Here is a 20745-nt window from a genome sequence, read left to right on the forward strand (position 1 = left end):
CATAGACCACATCTTGGTCTATAATGATACCTTGTTCCTATCTAAAGAATCAACATCTAAGTGCTCATAATCGGACTAATTATCACAAACAAGGGGAGAAAGAGATAAGAAAAAGATTTTCAAACAGTGCAAAAACTTACTTTAAAAACGGTAGCAAATCGCTGTGTTATTTGAATATAAAAAACTTAATATCTCAATGGAATATACAGATAAATTATACGGTATCACTTAATAATTCAAGAAATACAAGTGCTGCCATGAATAGCATTGTATAAAGGATAACCTAAACTATTCCTAAACTATTAATGTGGCATAAAGATAATATAGCCTCACTTACATTAAATATGTGTCAACATCGCTTCAAATAAATGCCTCCTTCTGCGTGGAACCGTTCGTATTTGTCAACACGGGTATGTCACTGATCGGTGTTTGCAAAGAAAGGAAGGAGGGTGGAGGGGGAGAAGGAAAAGGGAGAAAGGGATAAACTGGGGAAAACACATAAGGCTTATTACCTCTTATCGATGAATATGTCAAAAAGTTCAAGCGGTAATCTGGGGACGCCCTATGTGGTACGTCTCAAAGAATGTTCTATAAAGAAAAACATAAACACTGCCTGACCAATATGAACGTTATTAACGAACAATTTAGACTGATACGGTACAAGACTGAAAAAGGGGGGAGAGATACCTATATTTCAGTTACACTCATACATCCTGAACGTAGCACCCCAACCACAGCGATCATACTGGGGGAGATCGCTAGATATATTTTCTCAACGCCATACTACTGACTAACTATTACAGAGCCACTATCGACATTTGTTGATCACTACTTACGTCCCTACATTCCTAAGATTACCAGTTATATTAAAGATACTGGCGATATGATCAATAGAGTTGAACATGTGAATTTTAATCCAGATAAATATATATTAGTGACACTTGATGTGGAATCACTTTATAGCAATATTTCTTTGAAAGAAGCTATGGTAGCTACTGACTGGTTTATTGACAAATATAATGTGATATGTCCCAAAGCTTTCATTCTCTCTTGTCTCCATATTGTGTTAACAGAAAATATCTTTGAATTTAGCCCCACCCTGTATCGTCAGATTACGGGTGTCAGCATGGGCGCTTCGGTTGCTCCGTCCATTGCTAATATTTATATGTCAGCTTATGAAGAAAAATTCATATATAATGAAGTGGCGCCATTTTTGAATCCGTCTCCCATTGGTCCAGATTTATCTGGACCAATGGGAAAGAGTCCCTTTTTGAATTTTTGAGTTGGCTTAATTTAACAGATACCGACCTTAAATTCATGGCACATATCAGGACAGACATAGTAGAATTTTTAGATATTTTATTCAGACACAATGATGGCAAATTGGAAGTGGATTTATACATTAAATCTACTGCAAGGAATACCTTGCTCCACTTCCGTAGTTTCCACCCGAGAAATCAGAAACAAGGCATTCCCTTCTCCCAATTTCTTAGAGTCCGAAGGAATTGCACCAACCTCGCGGACTATGACAGACAAGCTGCCATCATGAGGACTAAATTTCTGGACAGAGGATACCCTCACCGGCTGGTGAGGGATTCCTATAAGAGAGTGAGGTTTTTCGACCGTGATCATTTGCTCAAACCTAAGGTTAATAAAGAGAACTCACAGTTAGTGTGCGTGACGAAACACTCCACTCTTGATGGAAAGATCAAACAGACCATTAATGCCAACTGGCATATTTTAAACAGTAATCACACCCAAGGTCCAAAACTACCAAAACCTTTGTTCGCCCATCGGCAAAATAGAAATATTAAAGATCTTATCGTTCACTCTCGTTTCAAACAGAATAGTCAAAATTCCAGATTTGTTCAGAAATCAATAGATGGCAATGTGCCTATTAAAGGCACAATTAAATGTTCAAATTGCAAATCGTGTGATTCTATCATAGAAGGAGATACCGTTTCTCACAATGGCCATACTGTAAAGGCAACTGAAATATGGAATTGTAAAACTAAGAATACCATCTATTTCATCTTATGTCCTTGTTCCCTAGGATATGTAGGGGAAACTTCTAGGAAAATTCAAACTCGAATTACCGAGCATCGTTCCGCAATCAGAACCAAAAATATTCAAGCCCCCATGGTGAAACACTTTATTGATAAGAATCATAAACCTGATGAATTTCAATGGAGAATACTAGAAAGAATTCAAACAGCTGACAATAAAGGAGGCCAAAAAATAAGAAAAAAACGCGAAGTTTATTGGATTTTCTTATGGATACATTCTCCCATGGTCTCAATAGTGAGATACCATGGGAGAATGCTATCATTTAATATTATATAATATAAGAAAATGCAAGATTTTCATTACATACTGTACTTGTTCTGCAAATAAGTATTGATGTATACAATAGTCAGTCGCCAAAGATTTTATTACACATGAGGATTTCCTTGACTAAAGTAGTTGGTAACATCTTATATTCAATATTAGTCATGTACTTTGTCTACATTAAATCGACATATATAAGGTGGACCAGTTATCTACTATTTATGGTATGTTCCTTCAAGTTAAAAGTAGATCTTGTGGTATAATAATGGATTTACCATGGGCATAGTTTACAATTATATTAAGCCCCCTGTTGTAGACGAATCTAGGACTCTAGTTAAATATTCCCGATTTATGCCCTTATGTGGTTATATCAAATCATATCCTTATATAGGCATAAGAATCATACCCATATTAAGACATAGCCAATGCAGTCCAAATACGGCAAGGCTACTCCCATAGACTCCAAGAAAGCACAACGTGTCCTTAAACAAACCAAGCCTCCAGCAGCCTGGGAAATCCCCCTGCTTCTGTATTGATTTATCCTAGAACTCCCGGAGTCCTGAAAGAACTGCGAGTTCTTAGTGACGTCTTATGTCCAACCTTATGTCAAACTCGGCACCTTCCAGGTATAAATATGGTGGTTTGGAGCAGATCGACCATCTACTTGCCCGACGCCCTGCTGTAGCAAGTGCCGAAGGAAGCCGACCCTCCCACTGATGCACTGAGAGAGACACTGTCTTTTCTCCTGCCGAGAAATCCAGCTCCAGTGTTTCCCTGTCACCCTTGCGGGTTGCTGGGAGATCGAGTCCTGAGAGAGAGATACAAGACCTCCTTCATTCTATAACCAAGGTATGGAGCTGATTAGACCCCTAGAGAATTCTTTATTTAGATTCTTGGCAGAAACTACCTTAACTCAAACTACATCTCACTTACTCCTTCCCATGTACTAGGCTTAGGTTAGGTACACCGGGGTAGGCGTATCTTAGAAGCACCAGTTGAGTACGTTTAGTCCTTATTTTATCATTGTATGTATTGTACCCATTTTAAACTCCGTATGGCTTAGAAACCATACCATGTTTTTACAGTATTATTTTATAATACTCCTTTTACTGTACGCACTTTACTTTATGACAAGTATTGCGATTGTAGCAATTCACCTCTCTTGCATGAGAAAGAAGACTGTTCAATAAATAATCTCTTTTATTGAAAACGCCCGTCTCTCTGTTTCTCTGCTCTTCTGGTGAAACTAAGCATGCACGATTGACTGAGTAAAATAGCTATCTATTGTTTCCGCGACTCTGGAGGTATACTCCTTATTCTTGGGGGAGCAAAGTTGTCATGTTTATGTGGTTGTCAGAAACGAATCCCTTCTTGTGAATTCGAGAACGTTTCTAGTGACCTCTGAGCTAGCTGGCATTCATAATTAAGTCTAACATATTCAATAGAGACCTAGTCGACCTAAGTCCTACGTCTAAACTATCGTTTATGTTATTCCAATGCGCAGAGCCTATTGGGAATATAGGAACTACACTACACCCCGAATATTAATTTATTTTTTGGAGGGCCATATTTGTTACAAGATTATGATCGGCATGTCTTTATCTTAAACATGCCAGCCGATAATTGTTACATGCCATATTTCGTGACACGAGATTTCTCGATGTCGGATTGTGGCTTAGTCAATAAAGTGTTATTTGAACGATTGGTGTTGAATGTAACGTCGATGCCCCAATAGTCTGTTGTTATTGTCTATGACAGACCGATGGCTGTTCCCATAATAACGCCCCTCACGTTGCATTCCCACATTACGTGTATCCGTCACATGACTATAGTTCCGTGTTTAAATGGCTTCCGCGTTCTGCTTTTAATCTTCACATCATACGCCGGACGTCTTGCCCTTCCTCGCTTTACTGCACTATGAGGTAACTACTACAACAGAGAGCTGTTATTATCATTATCTATTAGAGAATCGATTGTAGAATATAACAACTTGGGCCTTGTCGTTTTTTAAATTATTTTTCATTTCCTTTAGACCGTGAGTTACTCTTATGTAACCATAATAACACGTAACAAAGACAGAATATCATCTGACTTTGAAGTACCGCGTATACCAGGTAAATGATATCAGTTTTACTTAGTTAGTAGTCTTTGGATTTTATATCATATTAAAGGTGAATTGTCTCTCGTAGCAGTATGGTGTTGAGAATATATATCTATCAATCTCCCCCAGTATGTTCGCTGTGGTTGGGGTGCTACGTTCAGGATGTAGGAGTGTAACTGAAATATAGGTACCTTCTCCCCCCTTTTTCAGTCTTGTACCGTATCAGTCTAAATCGTTCGTTAACAACGTTCTTATTAGTCAGGCAGTGTTTATGTTTTTCTTTATAGAAAATTCTTTGAGACGTACCACATAGGCCGTCCCCAGATTACCGCTTGAACTTTTTGACATATCCATCGATAAGAGGTAATAAGTGTCAAGTTCACACTATGTCGTCCCTTACCTTATCTGAAGAGGAATTGAAGACGACATAGTAGATTTCGCAGAGACGCAATTGACCAACTTCCCAATTAACTAACAATAAACTTTGCTGATTCAAATGTTACAGCTAAGAATAATACTAGGAATTTGGGAGGAGGGCCGGTACTGGACGTAGGTGTGTAGGGTTTTTCTTGCTGTCGACCTGCGAACAACAAGTGGGAAGGATTTGTTAAATCAGATCCTTACGTCCCTCCTTTCTTAACCACGCTAACTCTCCTCAAAAAGGCGATGATTTCAAGTAGCTAAGTTGCTCCTACCTGCGATCAGAGTTGTTCAGTCCTAAGTCCAGTATTTCTTTATCCTGCGCAGTTGTGTAGTCGTCAGATAATCTGGTCAGGTGTTCTTAGATGGGAGTTTAGGGTCTTGATTTTCCTGTATTATATTCTAGAAAAATGAAGAAATTATCCTTTAGAAAATATCTTAAATAACCTCAGATTTATTCCCCTTCGTTATTTGGACTTACTTGCAAATGTTTTCAAAATAGGTGATACATGAGGATTCTGTAAATTCTCCCGTGTTTCAAACCTGTTGTAATACACGAAGAGAAAGAAAACACTTCCCACACTACAACCTATAAATTATCTCTTGTCTTAGGCAGTTTAGAAATAAACAAAAAATAAACATTAACATTACAATGTATAGTCTTGCAGTGATAATTCAACTCTTGCGCCAAGATTTAAAATGTCCTGAAAGGTTTCTTTTCCAAAAGCTACTAGTTTCCAATCGAATTTTCTCTTTCCTTGTAAGAAAGCTGAGTGATTCTAAAGTGTTCCGAAAATAGTCTTTTACTCTCTTGCGATGGGCGCCTTATATTTCTAATTAAGCACTTATCTTATTGTTGTCTTTTGTTCTCAGGTTCCTTCCGTTTTTTAGAGGACATCCAGAGGCTGCTCCTAGAAGTCGGGGCTTCAATCAGGCAAGTTCGGCGAGCCAACCGCAAATGCGACCTCTCCTCTGCAGCAAACGAAGGCAAAGCAGTTTCTGGAAGCCTGGGTGCGGTTTAAATAGTAGACCGCACCCAGTAGATAACGTGCGCACGCCACGTTAAAGCCGCTGCGAGTGAAAACACTCAAAGCGGCTTTAATTTTTGGGATCATAAGACTGGCAGCCCTTTCCAAAGCAGCGCTTGCACAATCATGTCGGAAGTAATTACCAAAGTCACGATTTTCAATAAAAAAAGAAATATGAATGCACAAACACTTCGGAAATGTAAAACAACAATATTTTCAGCATACATACTTAACAGTTTTAACATATTTCACACTGGTAGTGCTGGTGCACGGGAAAGGGGTGGGTTTTTTCAAGAACCAAGATTAAAAGTCATGGCTTAAAAGAGGGAATTATGACAGTACTCCCTCCTCAAGATCCCCCCCAAAACCGGTGAAATAGGTTTTGGTTTGTCCGGGTGTCTTGCATGAAATAATCTTACTAGTCTAGGAGCATTCTTTAAGTGTTCCAAAGGTTCCCACGATCTTTCTTCGGGACCAAAACCTTTCCAATCAACTAGATAGAAAAATTTCCCTCTAACTCTTTTTGAATCCAAGATTGATTTTACCTCATATTCTGGGTTCCCATCAATTACAACAGATGAAGGTGGTTTGATGAAACGAGTTTGAGGGTGAAAAGGTTTATATAAAGATACATGAAACACAGGATGAATTTGGAACTTTTTGGGAAGAGTTAATTTCACGCAGACAGGATTTATAATCTTTTCTATAGGAAATGGACCAATAAATTTAGGGTTGAATTTACGCAGGCCTTTGAATCGTAGATTCTTTGTACTTAACCATACTTTGTCTCCAGGAACATAGTCTGGTTGTTTTGTCCTATGCTTGTCTGCAGCTTTCTTTTGATATTCTTTAGCTTGTGCCAGATTGAAAGCGGCCTGTTCTTGAATAGAGGACAATTTGGAAACATAATCTGAAATTGTCGGCACTGAGCATACTTTCTTTATTTCACTAGGGAAACTTTTAGGATGATAACCAAAATTACAAAAGAATGGGGACATTCCTAAAGAAGTATGATCTACATTGTTGTAAGAAAATTCTAATTGACTCAAAATTTCTGACCAATCTCCTTCTTCAGATGATAACATACAGCGAATAAATTGTTCTATTTGCTGATTGGTACGTTCAGTTAAACCATCCGTTTGAGGATGATAGCTTGAAGATAACCGTATTTCCATATTCAACAGAGAACTCAAACTTTGCCATACACGAGAAATAAATTGAGACCCTCTATCAGAGATTACCACTGAAGGAATTCCGTGTAAACGAATGATATTAATCATTAAAAGTTGTGCTAATTCCATTGCTGTAGGTAACTTCTTAAGGGGAATAAAATGAGCCATATGAGAAAACTGATCCACTATTGTTAAAATAGTAGAATAGCCTTTCTTGGTTTTAGGAAGTTCAACTATAAAATCTAAGGAGATCGTATGCCACGGATGAGGTGGAATAGGAAGTGGAGTTAATAAACCACTTGGTGCTTGATGAGAAGGTTTATTTTTAATGCAAACACTACAGGTTTCCACAAAAATCTGAACATCTTTAAACATAGATGGCCACCAAAAGGTTCTCTTAATCAACTCATACATTTTCATTATGCTAGGATGAGCAGAAAGAGAAGTGTCATGATGAAAATGTAGTATATCTTTTCTAATCGGAACTGTAGGTACAAAAATTAAATCATGCATACAAATCAAATCTTCTCTTTCTTGCAAAAAAGGAAGTTCTTTTTTCCAATGATCCAAACCTTTCTTTTCGAATTCTTTCTGAATTTCAACTATTATATCACAAGTGGTTAAACAGGCTTGAAATCGAGGCTTTGGTAAAATGGGTTGACTTCCTACTGGAGATTCAGGAGAATTGTAACCCATTCTGGATAAAGCATCAGCTTTTAAATTTTCTTTTCCGGGTCGGTATGTGATTACAAAATTATAGTCATTGAAAAACATATTTATTTATTTATTTTGGAGTTTTGTAAAGCGCATGGTTACGCGCTCCGGCGTGTCCCCGCGCTGAGAGAGAGCCTGTAAGAGGGATAGGAAGTTACAGCAGAGCTAGGCGGAAAAGGTGAGTTTTGAGGGCTTTACGAAATTTGGTCTCAGAGGGTTCGAGGCGCAATTCAACTGGAAGCAGGTTCCATTGCTTGGCTGCAAGGAGCCTGAAAGATCTGCCCCCCATCCGAGCTTTACGGATTCTGGGGACAACAGCCAGACCCATGCCAGAGGATCTGAGCATCCGCTCTGGTCTATAGGGGGCGATGAGGCTGTTCAAAGGGCCGGGTGCTCTACCTCCAAAGATGCGATGGCACATGCATAAAGCTTTGAAGGTAATCCTTTCACGGATTGGTAGCCAGTGAAGGGATCTCAAGGCGGCTTTAGAGGGTGCTCTCCTAGGAAGCCTCAGCACCAGCCGGGCTGTGGCGTTTTGCAGTACTTGGAGACGGTTGAGACTTTTAGCCGTAATACCCAGATATAATAGGTTGGCATAATCAAGTCTCGAAGTAACCAAGGCATGCACAAGAGTTTGTCTAGCACCGACCGGCAGTAGGTCAAGGACCTTTCGTAGGCTCTTAAGTATGCCGAAACACATACCAGCCACCCGATTTACCTGGGGAGCGAAAGACAGATCAGAGTCGAATAGAACCCCAAGATTTTTCGCCTGTTGACCCGGCACGGGGGTTGAGCCTAGACAATCAGGCCACCATGCTGAGGACCACACAGACGGCCCCCCCCCCATCACGAGCACTTCCGTTTTGGACCCATTCATCTTCAGGCAGTTGTTAGACATCCAGGAGGCAAGCTCCTGCATGCACGCACTGAAGTTGAGTGCCGCGGTTTCTGGTGCCCGTGACAGAGAGATGACCAGCTGTGTGTCGTCAGCGTACGATACCAGTTGGATACCATAACTTTCTACAATGGTGGCAACAGGGGAGGCGTAAAGGTTAAACAGGGTGGGGCTGAGGGCAGAGCCCTGGGGAACCCCTTGATCGAGATTGAACACACGGGAGTAGTGTTCTCCCTGTCTGACCTGAAAGCCCCTCTCAGTCAGGAAGGAATGCATCCAACTGAGTGCCACCCCATTTACTCCGCCATTGTTGAGACACTGTAGCAAGGTGGAGTGTGCTATAGTGTCGAATGCGGCACTTAGGTCGAGTAAGATGAGAGCCATGGTATGCCCCTCATCTACTCCTTGCCTAATGGTCTCAGTTGCCAGAAGCATCGCAGACTCCGTTGAGTGGCGTGCTCGAAATCCAAACTGAGTCGGATGGAGAAGGTTAGCTTCTTCCACAAAAGTCATAAGTTGGAGATTGGCCACCTTCTCTGCCACCTTGGCCATGTAGGGAAGAAGGGAAATAGGCCGAAGATTGTCTAGCCTATCCCAACTGAGATTAGGTTTTTTTTGGAGTGGGAGCACAATCGCTTGCTTCCACTTTTTGGGTACGGTGCCGGTTTTAAAAGAAAGATCCAGAACATCTCTGATGTAAGGTTCCAAAGCTTCCATACTCCCTCCAAGGAGTTTCGGTGAGGCCGGATCACGGGGGGAACCTGACTTAATCGAGCGGCAGATTTGCTGAAGCTCATTAGATGGTGGAGTAACAAATCTGCCTAGCCTATTTACGCCCTCATCTAATGATGAGTTTTCACTGAACTCTATTGCCTTCTCCTTTCCCCCTGTGAAGGCGGAATAGATAGTGGCCACTTTGTCGAAGAAGTAGGTGGCAATGCGGTTACAGGATTCCACTGAAACCAAGGAGGGATCAACAGATGAGCTGCATAAAGAAATTTCTTTATAGATTTTAAAAAGCTCCTTAGTGGAGTTATGAGCTTCACCAATCCTTCCTGAGAAATAGTTAGTTTTGGCGCGCCTAATTAGATTGTGGTATTCCCTGCGTTTGCCTGTATATCTTAGTTTAGCTTGGTCGAGGTAGGCCATCCTCCATTGCCTTTCTAATTGCTTACATTCAGTTTTGGCTAGGCGAAGTTCAGCATTGAACCAAGGAGCAGATTTGAGAGGTCTACTCCCGGGTTTCTTGTAGCACAGAGGGGCTATGCTGTCTAAGGCGTTGGTAATGCGCTCATCAAGTCTATCGGATGCTGTAGCAACATCCTCCCCTCCTGGGCTGCCACTGTTGGTGAGGGCGGAATCAAACCCAGCCTTAGAGAAAGCAGTCCATCTGCGACTCAGATATTTAGTGTTGGAAAACTTTTGGGCATTGCTGGCAGGAATAGTTATTGTAAAAGGTACTAGAAAGTGGTCAGACCAGGGGAGAGGTACTGGAGCCTGGGCTTCTACACCTGCCCAATTGGCAAAGATGGGATCCAGCAAATGACCTTTAAGATGGGTAGGGGCTTTAGATACAATCGATAGTTGGAGGGATTGAAGTTGCTGGTAGAAATCAATAATACCTTTGTCTGCTAGATTGTCCAGATGGATGTTAAGATCACCCAAGAGCAGAAACTTATCCCTACGCAGGGCTGTCTCCGTAATGCCTTCAGTCAGGTTGGAGATAAACTGGGTGGAGGGGCCAGGTGGACGATATATCAGTAAGCCATTCACAGTGTTCCCCGTGTTAACCTTAATGGAGAAAGCTCCTATCTCGCTGTCAGCGATAGCGAGAGGTTCTATTTGACAGCTCAATGGCTGTTTAGATATTATCCCTATCCCCCCACCTCTACCTAGCGGTCTATTCAGATGAGCTAGAGTATAACCAGCAGGAAGAGAGGCGACTATGTCTGGCTCTGAATTGGAATCAAGCCACGTCTCCGTAAGAAATAGTAGATCGAATTTCGTGTCAGAGAGCAGATCATAAATATCAAAGCAATGTTTCCTCATGGATCTGGTGTTAAGCAGCCCACACGTAAGCTTAGTGTGTTCAGTCCTGGCAGGAGGTTTAGTTTGCCAGTTATACTGACACACCTTACAGCTGATGGTATCTTCCACGTTCAGGCTGTGGAGACAGGTTTTGGCATACTCAGGACATAGGTCATGGAGTTGTTGGGCGCTCCAACATGTCAGAGTCTCATTTTGGCCAGGGGTAGTGGCCCCTGGTCCCGTGCGGTCGCGGACGGGCGCAGACGGGCTTGCCTTAGGCGCGCCTTCGGCGCGCAGCCGGCGCGCCCGCTGCGCCCGTCCGCTGCGCTTCCGGGGAAAGCACATGTCTTTTTTACCTTGTAGAGGGGGCGTGGCCTGGGGGTGGTGGGCGTGGCCGCAGTCTTCCCCTCTGCCGGCGCAAGTGTGTGAAATCCCTCGTGAGCGCTGAGCTCCTCTCGCCGGGAAGATACACGTGGAAGCAGCAGTAAGTTTAAGCACACAGTTATTTAAACAGCAATTTAAAACCAAGTTAAAACCTCCCGGCTTTTCGCCTCAGGAGCAGACAGGACTCTAATCGCGCTTGTGGTTCAGCGCGCTTTTGAAAACTAAGAGGAGAGGGGGCGTGGCCTGGGGGTGGTGGGCGTGGCCGCAGTCTTCCCCTCTGCCGGCGCAGGTGTGTGAAATCCCTCGTGAGCGCTGAGCTCCGCTCGCCGGGAAGATACACGTGGAAGCAGCAGTAAGTTTAAGCACACAGTTATTTAAACAGCAATTTAAAACCAAGTTAAAACCTCCCGGCTTTTCGCCTCAGGAGCAGACAGGACTCTAATCGCGCTTGTGGTTCAGCGCGCTTTTGAAAACTAAGAGGAGAGGGGGCGTGGCCTGGGGGTGGTGGGCGTGGCCGCAGTCTTCCCCTCTGCCGGCGCAGGTGTGTGAAATCCCTCGTGAGCGCTGAGCTCCGCTCGCCGGGAAGATACACGTGGAGGCAGCAGTAAGTTTAAGCACACAGTTATTTAAACAGCAATTTAAAACCAAGTTAAAACCTCCCGGCTTTTCGCCTCAGGAGCAGACAGGACTCTAATCGCGCTTGTGGTTCAGCGCGCTTTTGAAAACTAAGAGGAGAGGGGGCGTGGCCTGGGGGTGGTGGGCGTGGCCGCAGTCTTCCCCTCTGCCGGCGCAGGTGTGTGAAATCCCTCGTGAGCGCTGAGCTCCTCTCGCCGGGAAGATACACGTGGAAGCAGCAGTAAGTTTAAGCACACAGTTATTTAAACAGCAATTTAAAACCAAGTTAAAACCTCCCGGCTTTTCGCCTCAGGAGCAGACAGGACTCTAATCGCGCTTGTGGTTCAGCGCGCTTTTGAAAACTAAGAGGAGAGGGGGCGTGGCCTGGGGGTGGTGGGCGTGGCCGCAGTCTTCCCCTCTGCCGGCGCAGGTGTGTGAAATCCCTCGTGAGCGCTGAGCTCCGCTCGCCGGGAAGATACACGTGGAAGCAGCAGTAAGTTTAAGCACACAGTTATTTAAACAGCAATTTAAAACCAAGTTAAAACCTCCCGGCTTTTCGCCTCAGGAGCAGACAGGACTCTGACCATCTCAATTGTCTAGCAGATAACGCCTTTACAGATTTTAACGCTTGAAGGTTTCTGTGATCAGTATAAATTGTTACTGGATGACGAGCCCCTAGCAAGTAATGGCGCCATTCTTCGAAAACTGCTTTTATTGCCAATAGTTCTTTGTCGGCTATTGCATAGTTCAGTTCTGCTTCAGACAATTTCCTGGAATAAAAGGCAATTGGATGCATTTGACCTGTATTTTTATCCCTTTGGGATAAGATTCCTCCTAAAGCGAACTGAGAAGCATCTGCTTCTACTATGAAAGGTTGATTGGGATCAGGATGACTCAGAATTGGAGCTGAAGTGAATCTTTTCTTTAAGTCCTGGAAGGCTTTTTCAGCCTGATCTGACCAAATAAATGTTACTCCTTTTCGAAGTAATCTTGTGATGGGAGTGATTATTTGGGAAAAGCCTTGAATAAAGCAGGGATAAAAATTTGCAAAGCCTAAAAAGCTTGGTACCTGTTTTACTGTTGTGGGACTGGTCCAGGAATCTACTGCCTCAACCTTTCTTTGGTCCATCTCTATTCCCTTAAGACTGATGACATAACCAAGGAATTCTACTTTAGAGACATGAAATTGACTTTTTTCCAATTTGACAAAAAGTGAATTTGACAGCAATTTTTGAAGAATGGCACGAACTTGCTGTACATGTTCTTCTTCAGAGTTAGAAAAAATCAAAATGTCATCGATGTAAACTACACATCAAACGTCGATGAATTCATGTAATACCTCATTTATAAAAAATTGGAAAGCAGCTGGAGCATTGCAGAGTCCGAAAGGCATGACCTGATATTCAAAGAGACCAAATTTAGTGCGAAAGGCTGTCTTCCATTCATCGCCCTCTCGGACTCTTACAAGATGATAAGCTCCGCGAAGATCCAATTTGGTATAAATGGTTGCTTTTTTGACCTGATCTAACAAAGTAGGTGTCAAAGGCAATGGGTATCGGTTTTTAATAGTTACATTATTCAAGGCTCTATAATCTATACACGTGCGCAATTCACCTCCTTTTTTCGGAATAAAAAAAGAGAAGATGACACAGGTGATCTAGAATGTCTAATGAAACCATTTGCAAGATATTCGTCAAGATAATCTCTAAGATGCATGTTTTGTTTTTCTGTTAGGGCATAAATCCTGCTACAGGGTAGAGTAGCACCGGGAACTAAATCTATTCGACAGTCAAAATCCCTGTGTGGAGGAAGGGTATTAGCCTTTTTTTGTCAAACACGTCAAAAAGATCTGAGTAAATGGAAGGGACCCCCTCCAGAGCCAAAACCCTGGTAGAGTCAGAACAAAAGTCAAAACTCTGAATCATATCCTTAGTCTTTTTTAAAAGAAAACATTGATTGGAACAATGAATGGAATTAAATGTAATTGTCTTAGAAACCCAATCAATTATCGGATTGTGTGGAATAAGCCAAGGAATACCCAAAATTATTTTGAACTGAGGGGCATCTATAATGTCAAAATGAATTTTTTCTCTACTGCTCTTACAATTTCAGGATGATCTTTTTAAATGGATTTAAAACCTAGTTGTGAAAAGTAATGAGTGTCAATAAAATTGCCTGTAGCACCCGAATCAATTACTGCTTCAACTTTTTTAGATTGTGAAGAAGGTAGTAAACTCCTTAATTCCACTAAAATACAGAAATGTTTACATCCCAAAGGGGGAACAGTAGAGGCCAAACTGGGAATAGCACTCGATGAACTGACCTCTATCTTCATCGAGTTTTCTAGTTTTCCGAATGCTCTTGAATTAAGGCCACATCAGAAGTTTTAGACTTTCCTTTATTGGGTCGCGCAGGACAATCCCTAACAAAATGTCCTGTCTTACCACAATAAAGACATTGATTCATCTTACGTCTCTTATCTTTTTCTTCCTTTGATAAAGGACCCCTAATAGAACCTATCTGCATAGGTTCTACAGGATCTAATTTAGGGGGTGCTTCTCGGGAAGAAGAACTTCGCTCTTTTACAAACAGAACCTTGTGATCACTCTTTCCTTTCTCACCTTTCCTTTCACCTAAACGGTGATTCAATTTTACCACTAAGTCTATAAAATCCTTTATGTCGTCGGGTGGTTCTAAAATTTGAGTAACCATGTCTTTTAATTCGTCCTTTAAACCTCTATAAAAGATTGAGACTCTCTTATCGTAAGGCCATCTTGCTTCTAAAACCAAACGGTTAAACTGAGAAATGTAGTGAAGCAAATCAGAAGACCCTTGTTTTAGGTTAAGCAACTCGTTATCAGCAGTTTGAACGAAGACATGTTTAGAAAAGATTTTCTTTAAAGCTCGTTCGAAGTCCTTAAAATTGTATAAAATAGGATCATCGTTTTCCACCAAGGGAACAGACCAAAGAGCAGCATCTCCTCCAAAATAAGATAACATAAAAGCCACCTTGGCAGAATCATCAGGAAAGGCAGATTTTTTTACTAAGAAGTGTAAATGACACTGTTGCATAAAAATGGAGAACTTGTTGACATCTTCGTAAAACCTTTCTGGTTGAGCTAAAGGTGTAGGAACTGGCGTAACAACTTGAATCTGAGACTGAGCTCCTGACTCAGAAGTTAAACCTAAAAAGGTCGCTGGTTTTGGAAGTGATTTTTGTTGGAAAGCTGTTTGTAAGGCTGTCATGTCTCTACGAATAGATGTATTTTCATCTCTTAGATCTTTCAGTACAGCAGCTATATCTTGTAAGGTAACTTGGTCCATTGCGTCTGGGCGAAATAATACTCGTGGGCTTTGCCTTCTGTCAAGTTCACACTACGTCGTCCCTTACCTTATCTGAAGAGGAATTGAAGACGACGTAGTAGATTTCGCAGAGACGCAATTGACCAACTTCCCAATTAACTAACAATAAACTTTGCTGATTCAAATGTTACAGCTAAGAATAATACTAGGAATTTGGGAGGAGGGCCGGTACTGGACGTAGGTGTGTACGGTTTTTCTTGCTGTCGACCTGCGAACAACAAGTGGGAAGGATTTGTTAAATCAGATCCTTACGTCCCTCCTTTCTTAACCACGCTAAGTCTCCTCAAAAAGGCGATGATTTCAAGTAGCTAAGTTGCTCCTACCTGCGATCAGAGTTGTTCAGTCCTAAGTCCAGTATTTCTTTATCCTGCGCAGTTGTGTAGTCGTCAGATAATCTGGTCAGGTGTTCTTAGATGGGAGTTTAGGGTCTTGATTTTCCTGTATTATATTCTAGAAAAATGAAGAAATTATCCTTTAGAAAATATCTTCAATCAATCAATCAATCAGGTCATTTATAGAGCGCACTACTCACCCGTAGGGTCTCAAGGCGCTGGGTTGGGGGGGGGGGTGCCGTTACTGCTCGAACAGCCAGGTCTTGAGCTTCTTCCTGAAGGAGAGGTGGTCTTGGGTCAGGCGCAGGTCGGTTGGGAGTGAGTTCCAGGTCTTGGCGGCCAGGTAGGAGAAGGACCTTCCTCCTGTTGTCGCTCTTCGGATGCGGGGGACGGCGGCGAGGGCGTGGCTGGTTGATCTGAGGAGGCGCTTGGGAGTGTAGAAGTTGATCCGGTTGTTGAGGTAGCTCGGGCCTTGGTCGTGTAGGGCTTTGTGCGCGTGGGTGAGGAGACGGAAGGTGATTCTCTTGTTGACCGGGAGCCAATGCAGATCTCTCAGGTGTCCGGAGATGTGGCTGCGTCTGGGGATGTCGAGGATGAGTCTGGCCGAGGCGTTCTGGATCCGCTGGAGTCTCTTCTGGAGCTTGGCGGTGGTTCCGGCGTAGAGGGCGTTGCCGTAGTCCAGTCGGCTGGTGACGAGGGCCTGGGTGACCGTCTTCATCGTCTCGGTGGGGATCCACCGGAAGATCTTACGTAGCATGCGCAGGATGTTGAAGCAAGACGAGGAGACGGCGTTTACTTGTCTGGTCATGGAGAGGGAGGAGTCCAGGATGAAGCCCAGGTTGCGTGCGTGGTCCGTCGGTTTGGGTGCGGTGCCCAGGGCGGGGGGCCACCAGGAGTCGTCCCAGGCGGAGGGCGAGGAGCCCAGGATGAGGACCTCCGTCTTGTCCGAGTTCAGTTTCAGGCGGCTGGCCGTCATCCATTCGGCTACCTCTCTCATCCCTTCGTGCAGGTTGGCTCTGGCGGTGGCGGGGTCGTTGGTCAGGGAGAGGATCAGCTGGGTGTCGTCGGCGTAGGAGATTATGTTGAGGTTGTGTTGGCGTGCGATGGCCGCGAGGGGGCTCATGTAGACGTTGAAGAGGGTGGGGCTCAGTGAGGATCCTTGAGGGACGCCGCAGATGACTTTGGTGGCCTCTGACTTGTACGGTGGTAGGCGGACTCTCTGTGTTCTTCCGTCGAGGAAGGAGGTGATCCATTCCAGTGCCTTGTCCTGGATTCCGATGTTGCCGAGGCGCTGTACTAGGGTGCGGTGGCAGACAGTGTCGAAAGCCGCGGAGAGGTCCAGGAGGATGAGGGCCGCTGTTTCTCCGTTGTCCATCAGAGTTCGTATGTCATCGGTGGCAGCGATGAGGGCGGTCTCGGTGCTGTGGTTCGCTCGGAAGCCAGACTGTGAGGGGTCGAGGGATCCATTCGTCTCGAGGAAGGCGGCCAGCTGTTTGTTGACGGTCTTCTCGATGACTTTGGCCGGGAACGGGAGGAGCGAGATGGGACGGTAGTTCTTGAGGTCGGTGGGGTCTGCTGTGGGTTTCTTGAGAAGAGCGCTGAGTTCGGCGTGCTTCCAGCTCTCAGGGAAGGTGGCGGTGTCGAAGGAGGTGTTGATGATGTCCCGCAGGTGGGGTGCGATGACAGCGTCGGCCTTGTTGAAGACGTGGTGAGGGCAGGGGTCAGTCGGAGATCCGGAATGGATGGAGTTCATTGTGCGGATGGTGTCTTCGGTGCTGATCGGAGTCCAGGTGCGGAGGGTGGTGGTGGGTGGCGTTGTTGCGGTTGTGGCTTGCGTTGGTTGGTTGCTGAAGCTGTTGTGTATGTCCGCGATCTTGTTGTGGAAGTAGGACGCGAGGGAGTTGCAGAGGTCTTGCGACGGGGTGATGTCATTGTTTCCGGCGTTGGGGTTGGAGAGCTCTTTCACGATGTTGAAGAGTTCCTTGCAGTTGTGTGCGTTGTTGTCCAGCCGGTCCTTGTATGTATTTTTCTTGGTGGCGCGGATCAGTTGGTGGTGTTTCCGGGTGGCGAGCTTGAGGGTGGTCATGTTGTCCGTCGTTGGTTCCCTTCTCCAGACTTTCTCGAGGGCTCGACAGTTCTTCTTGGAGCTCTTGAGTTCGTCGGTGAACCATGGTGTTTTTCTGCTGCAGGGTCTGCTGGGCGGGGTTCTCAGAGGGGCGAGTTCGTCCGCGCCGTTGTTGATCCACTTCGTGAGGTTGTCGGCGGCCTGGCTGGGGTTCGCTGAGCTGGTGGGGGGGTGCTGGCTCAGGGAAGCGGTGAGCTGGTCGGCTGTGATCTTGTTCCAGCTTCTTCGGGCAACCTGTTGCTGGTGGTGGTGGATCGTCGTTCTTTTGAAGCTGAAGTGGACGCAGCTGTGGTCCGTCCAGTGGAGTCCTGTTGCGTGGCTGATGGTGACGTCTTTGCTGGATGAGAAGACGGCGTCGAGTGTGTGTCCGGCGAGGTGGGTGGGGGTGGTCACCAGTTGCTTGAGTCCGAGGTTGGCGAGGTTGTCGAGCAGGCTGATGGTGTTGCGGTCGCTGTTGTTCTCCAGGTGGAAGTTGAGGTCCCCCAGGAGGATGTAGTCGGCGGAGGGGAGGGCATGCGGGCTGACGAAGTCGGCGATGTCCTCGCTGAATCGTGTGCGTGGACCCGGGGGTCGATAGATCAGGGTGCCTCTGAGGGTGGTCTTCGGGTTGGTGTGGATCTGGAAGTGCAGGTGTTCAGCGGTGGTTAGGGTGTCGTCGGTGTTGGTTGTGATGCGGATGGTGTCTCTGTGGATGATGGCAATGCCTCCTCCCGTCAGTTTGGCGGTGCGGTCCCTCCGGATGATCTTGTAGCCCTCCGGGATGGCTTAAATAACCTCAGATTTATTCCCCTTCGTTATTTGGACTTACTTGCAAATGTTTTCAAAATAGGTGATACATGAGGATTCTGTAAATTCTCCTGTGTTTCAAACCTGTTGTAATACACGAAGAGAAAGAAAACACTTCCCACACTACAACCTATAAATTATCGCTTGTCTTAGGCAGTTTAGAAATAAAGAAAAAATAAACGTTAACATTACAATGTATAGTCTTGCAATGATAATTCAACTCTTGCGCCAAGATTTAAAATGTCCTGAAAGGTTTCTTTTCCAAAAGCTACTAGTTTCCAATCGAATTTTCTCTTTCCTTGTAAGAAAGCTGAGTGATTCTAAAGTGTTCCGAAAATAGTCTTTTACTCTCTTGCGATGGGCGCCTTATATTTCTAATTAAGCACTTATCTTATTGTTGTCTTTTGTTCTCAGGTTCCTTCCCTTTTTTAGAGGACATCCAGAAGCTGCTCCTAGAAGTCGAGGTTTCAATCAGGCAAGTTCGGCGAGCCAACCGCAAACGCGACCTCTCCTCTGCAGCGAACGAAGGCAAAGCAGTTTCTGGAAGCCTGGGTGCGGTTTAAATAGTAGACCGCACCCAGTAGATAACGTGCGCACGCCACGTTAAAGCCGCTGCGAGTGAAAACACTCAAAGCGGCTTTGATTTTTGGGATCATAAGACTGGCAGCCCTTTCCAAAGCAGCGCTTGCACAATCATGTCGGAAGTAATTACCAAAGTCACGATTTTCAATAAAAAAAGAAATATGAATGCACAAACACTTCGAAAATGTAAAACAACAATATTTTCAGCATACATACTTAACAGTTTTAACATATTTCACACTGGTACTGCTGGTGCACGGGAAAGGGGTGGGTTTTTTCAAGAACCAAGATTAAAAGTCATGGCTTAAAAGAGGGAATTATGACAATAAGCCTCATGTGTTTTCCCCAGTTTATCCGTTTCTCCCTTTTCCTTCTCCCCCTCCACCCTCCTTCCTTTCTTTGCAAACACCGATCAGTGACATACCCGTTGTTTGCTTCACACAGGTCATGTTTTTATAATACAGTTGGTATCCGTGTTCATAAATACGAACGGTTCCACGCAGAAGGAGGCATTTATTTGAAGCGATGTTGGCATATATTTAATGTAAATGAGGCTATATTATCTTTATGCTACATTAATAGTTTAGGAATAGTTTAGGTTATCCTTTATACAATGCTATTCATGGCACCACTTTTATTTCCTGAATTTTTAGGTGATACCTTATGATTTATCTGTATATTCCATTGAGATATCCAGTTTCTTATATTCAAATAACACAGCGATTTGCTACCGTCTTTAAAGTAAGTTCTCTGCCTCTTTATCTATTACTTATCACAGAATATAAGTCATTAGATTTAATAATTTTTGCACTGTTTGATAATCTTTTTCTTATTTCTTTCTCCCCTTGTTTGTGATAATTAGCCTGATTATGAGCACTTAGATGTTGTTTCTTTAGATAGAAACACAGTATCATTATAGACCAAGATGTTGTCTATGAGGGAAAAGTAAACTTAATTGAATCATGTATTATTCATACGATTGAATTGTTGTTTTTTACTTGTTGTATTATCTTTGAAATTGTTTGCTAAGATGTAATCAACATTGAATGATAGCAGCATAAAGATGATGAGAAAGAAATACGATGTTATATAAGTCGATATTGATTATTAACAATGTTGAATATTCTTTTTTATAATTTTAGGCATTTGTGGCTTGTCCTGAAGAAGGCGTTTTGTGTACGCCGAAACGCGCGTCGATAGAATATAGAAAGAGTGCCACTTTTATAAAATGTGTATATTTGATCTACTTTTAATGAAATGTGTATGCTACTTGGTACAATATTGTATTATTGTTGATTCTATTTTTATGTTTCATAATTAAAAATACTGTGCCTTATATATGGTTCTTGATGTTTATTTTTTCCCTTTTATGTATTAAGATATTTGTTATGATGTACCTATAATTGCCTAGGAAGTTTTTGCTCTCATAATATCTATCCCTGTCCTAGGAATTGATAGCATTTCGATTTTCAGGGGGTCCTTGTTTTTCACATTCTTTTCTAACGATTGCTCTGCCAGGAAGGTTTTAAGGATGGTGATTTGACTATCTACCTGATTCTCGTAATGAATATTAAAATCTCGTAAGAAGATATTGTTAGTATTAACTGGCCTATGAATTTGGTCTTTGTACCGGGGGGGGGGTTGGTAGAGTGCATGGAGTTTACAGTTTTGGTTATCTGCTGATCTTAGGGACATGCCCGTATATTCACAAGACTCTAATGGGTCAGCATGTATTTTTGTGATGAAATGTCTGATCTGTGAATACAAGCGATGCCTCCACCCCTTCCTACATTTCTGTCCTGTCTCATAATCTGGTAGTTCAGTGGGACTAACAGGTCTAAGCATGGCGAAGACAAATCTGATAGCCATGTT

The 20745-nt window shown here is 43.6% G+C and overlaps 1 long non-coding RNA gene across 2 annotated transcripts in view; it reads left to right on the top strand.

Moving 5' to 3' along the window:
- The window catches only part of LOC144773526 (uncharacterized), a 48987-nt gene extending 28776 nt beyond the window's left edge, over nucleotides 1-20211 (top strand). The window contains exons 2-4 of one of the 2 annotated variants that reach the window (XR_013599999.1): nucleotides 4361-4442; nucleotides 5723-5783; nucleotides 18706-20211. This is a non-coding gene — a long non-coding RNA (uncharacterized LOC144773526). The remainder of the gene's footprint in view (nucleotides 1-4360; nucleotides 4443-5722; nucleotides 5784-18705) is intronic. The other variant, XR_013599998.1, reaches the window with a different exon arrangement.
- The last annotated feature ends 534 nt before the right edge of the window (nucleotides 20212-20745 follow it).

The sequence above is a fragment of the Lissotriton helveticus genome, chromosome 8 (assembly GCF_964261635.1).
Source record: "Lissotriton helveticus chromosome 8, aLisHel1.1, whole genome shotgun sequence".
In the NCBI taxonomy this organism is placed as follows: domain Eukaryota; kingdom Metazoa; phylum Chordata; class Amphibia; order Caudata; family Salamandridae; genus Lissotriton; species Lissotriton helveticus.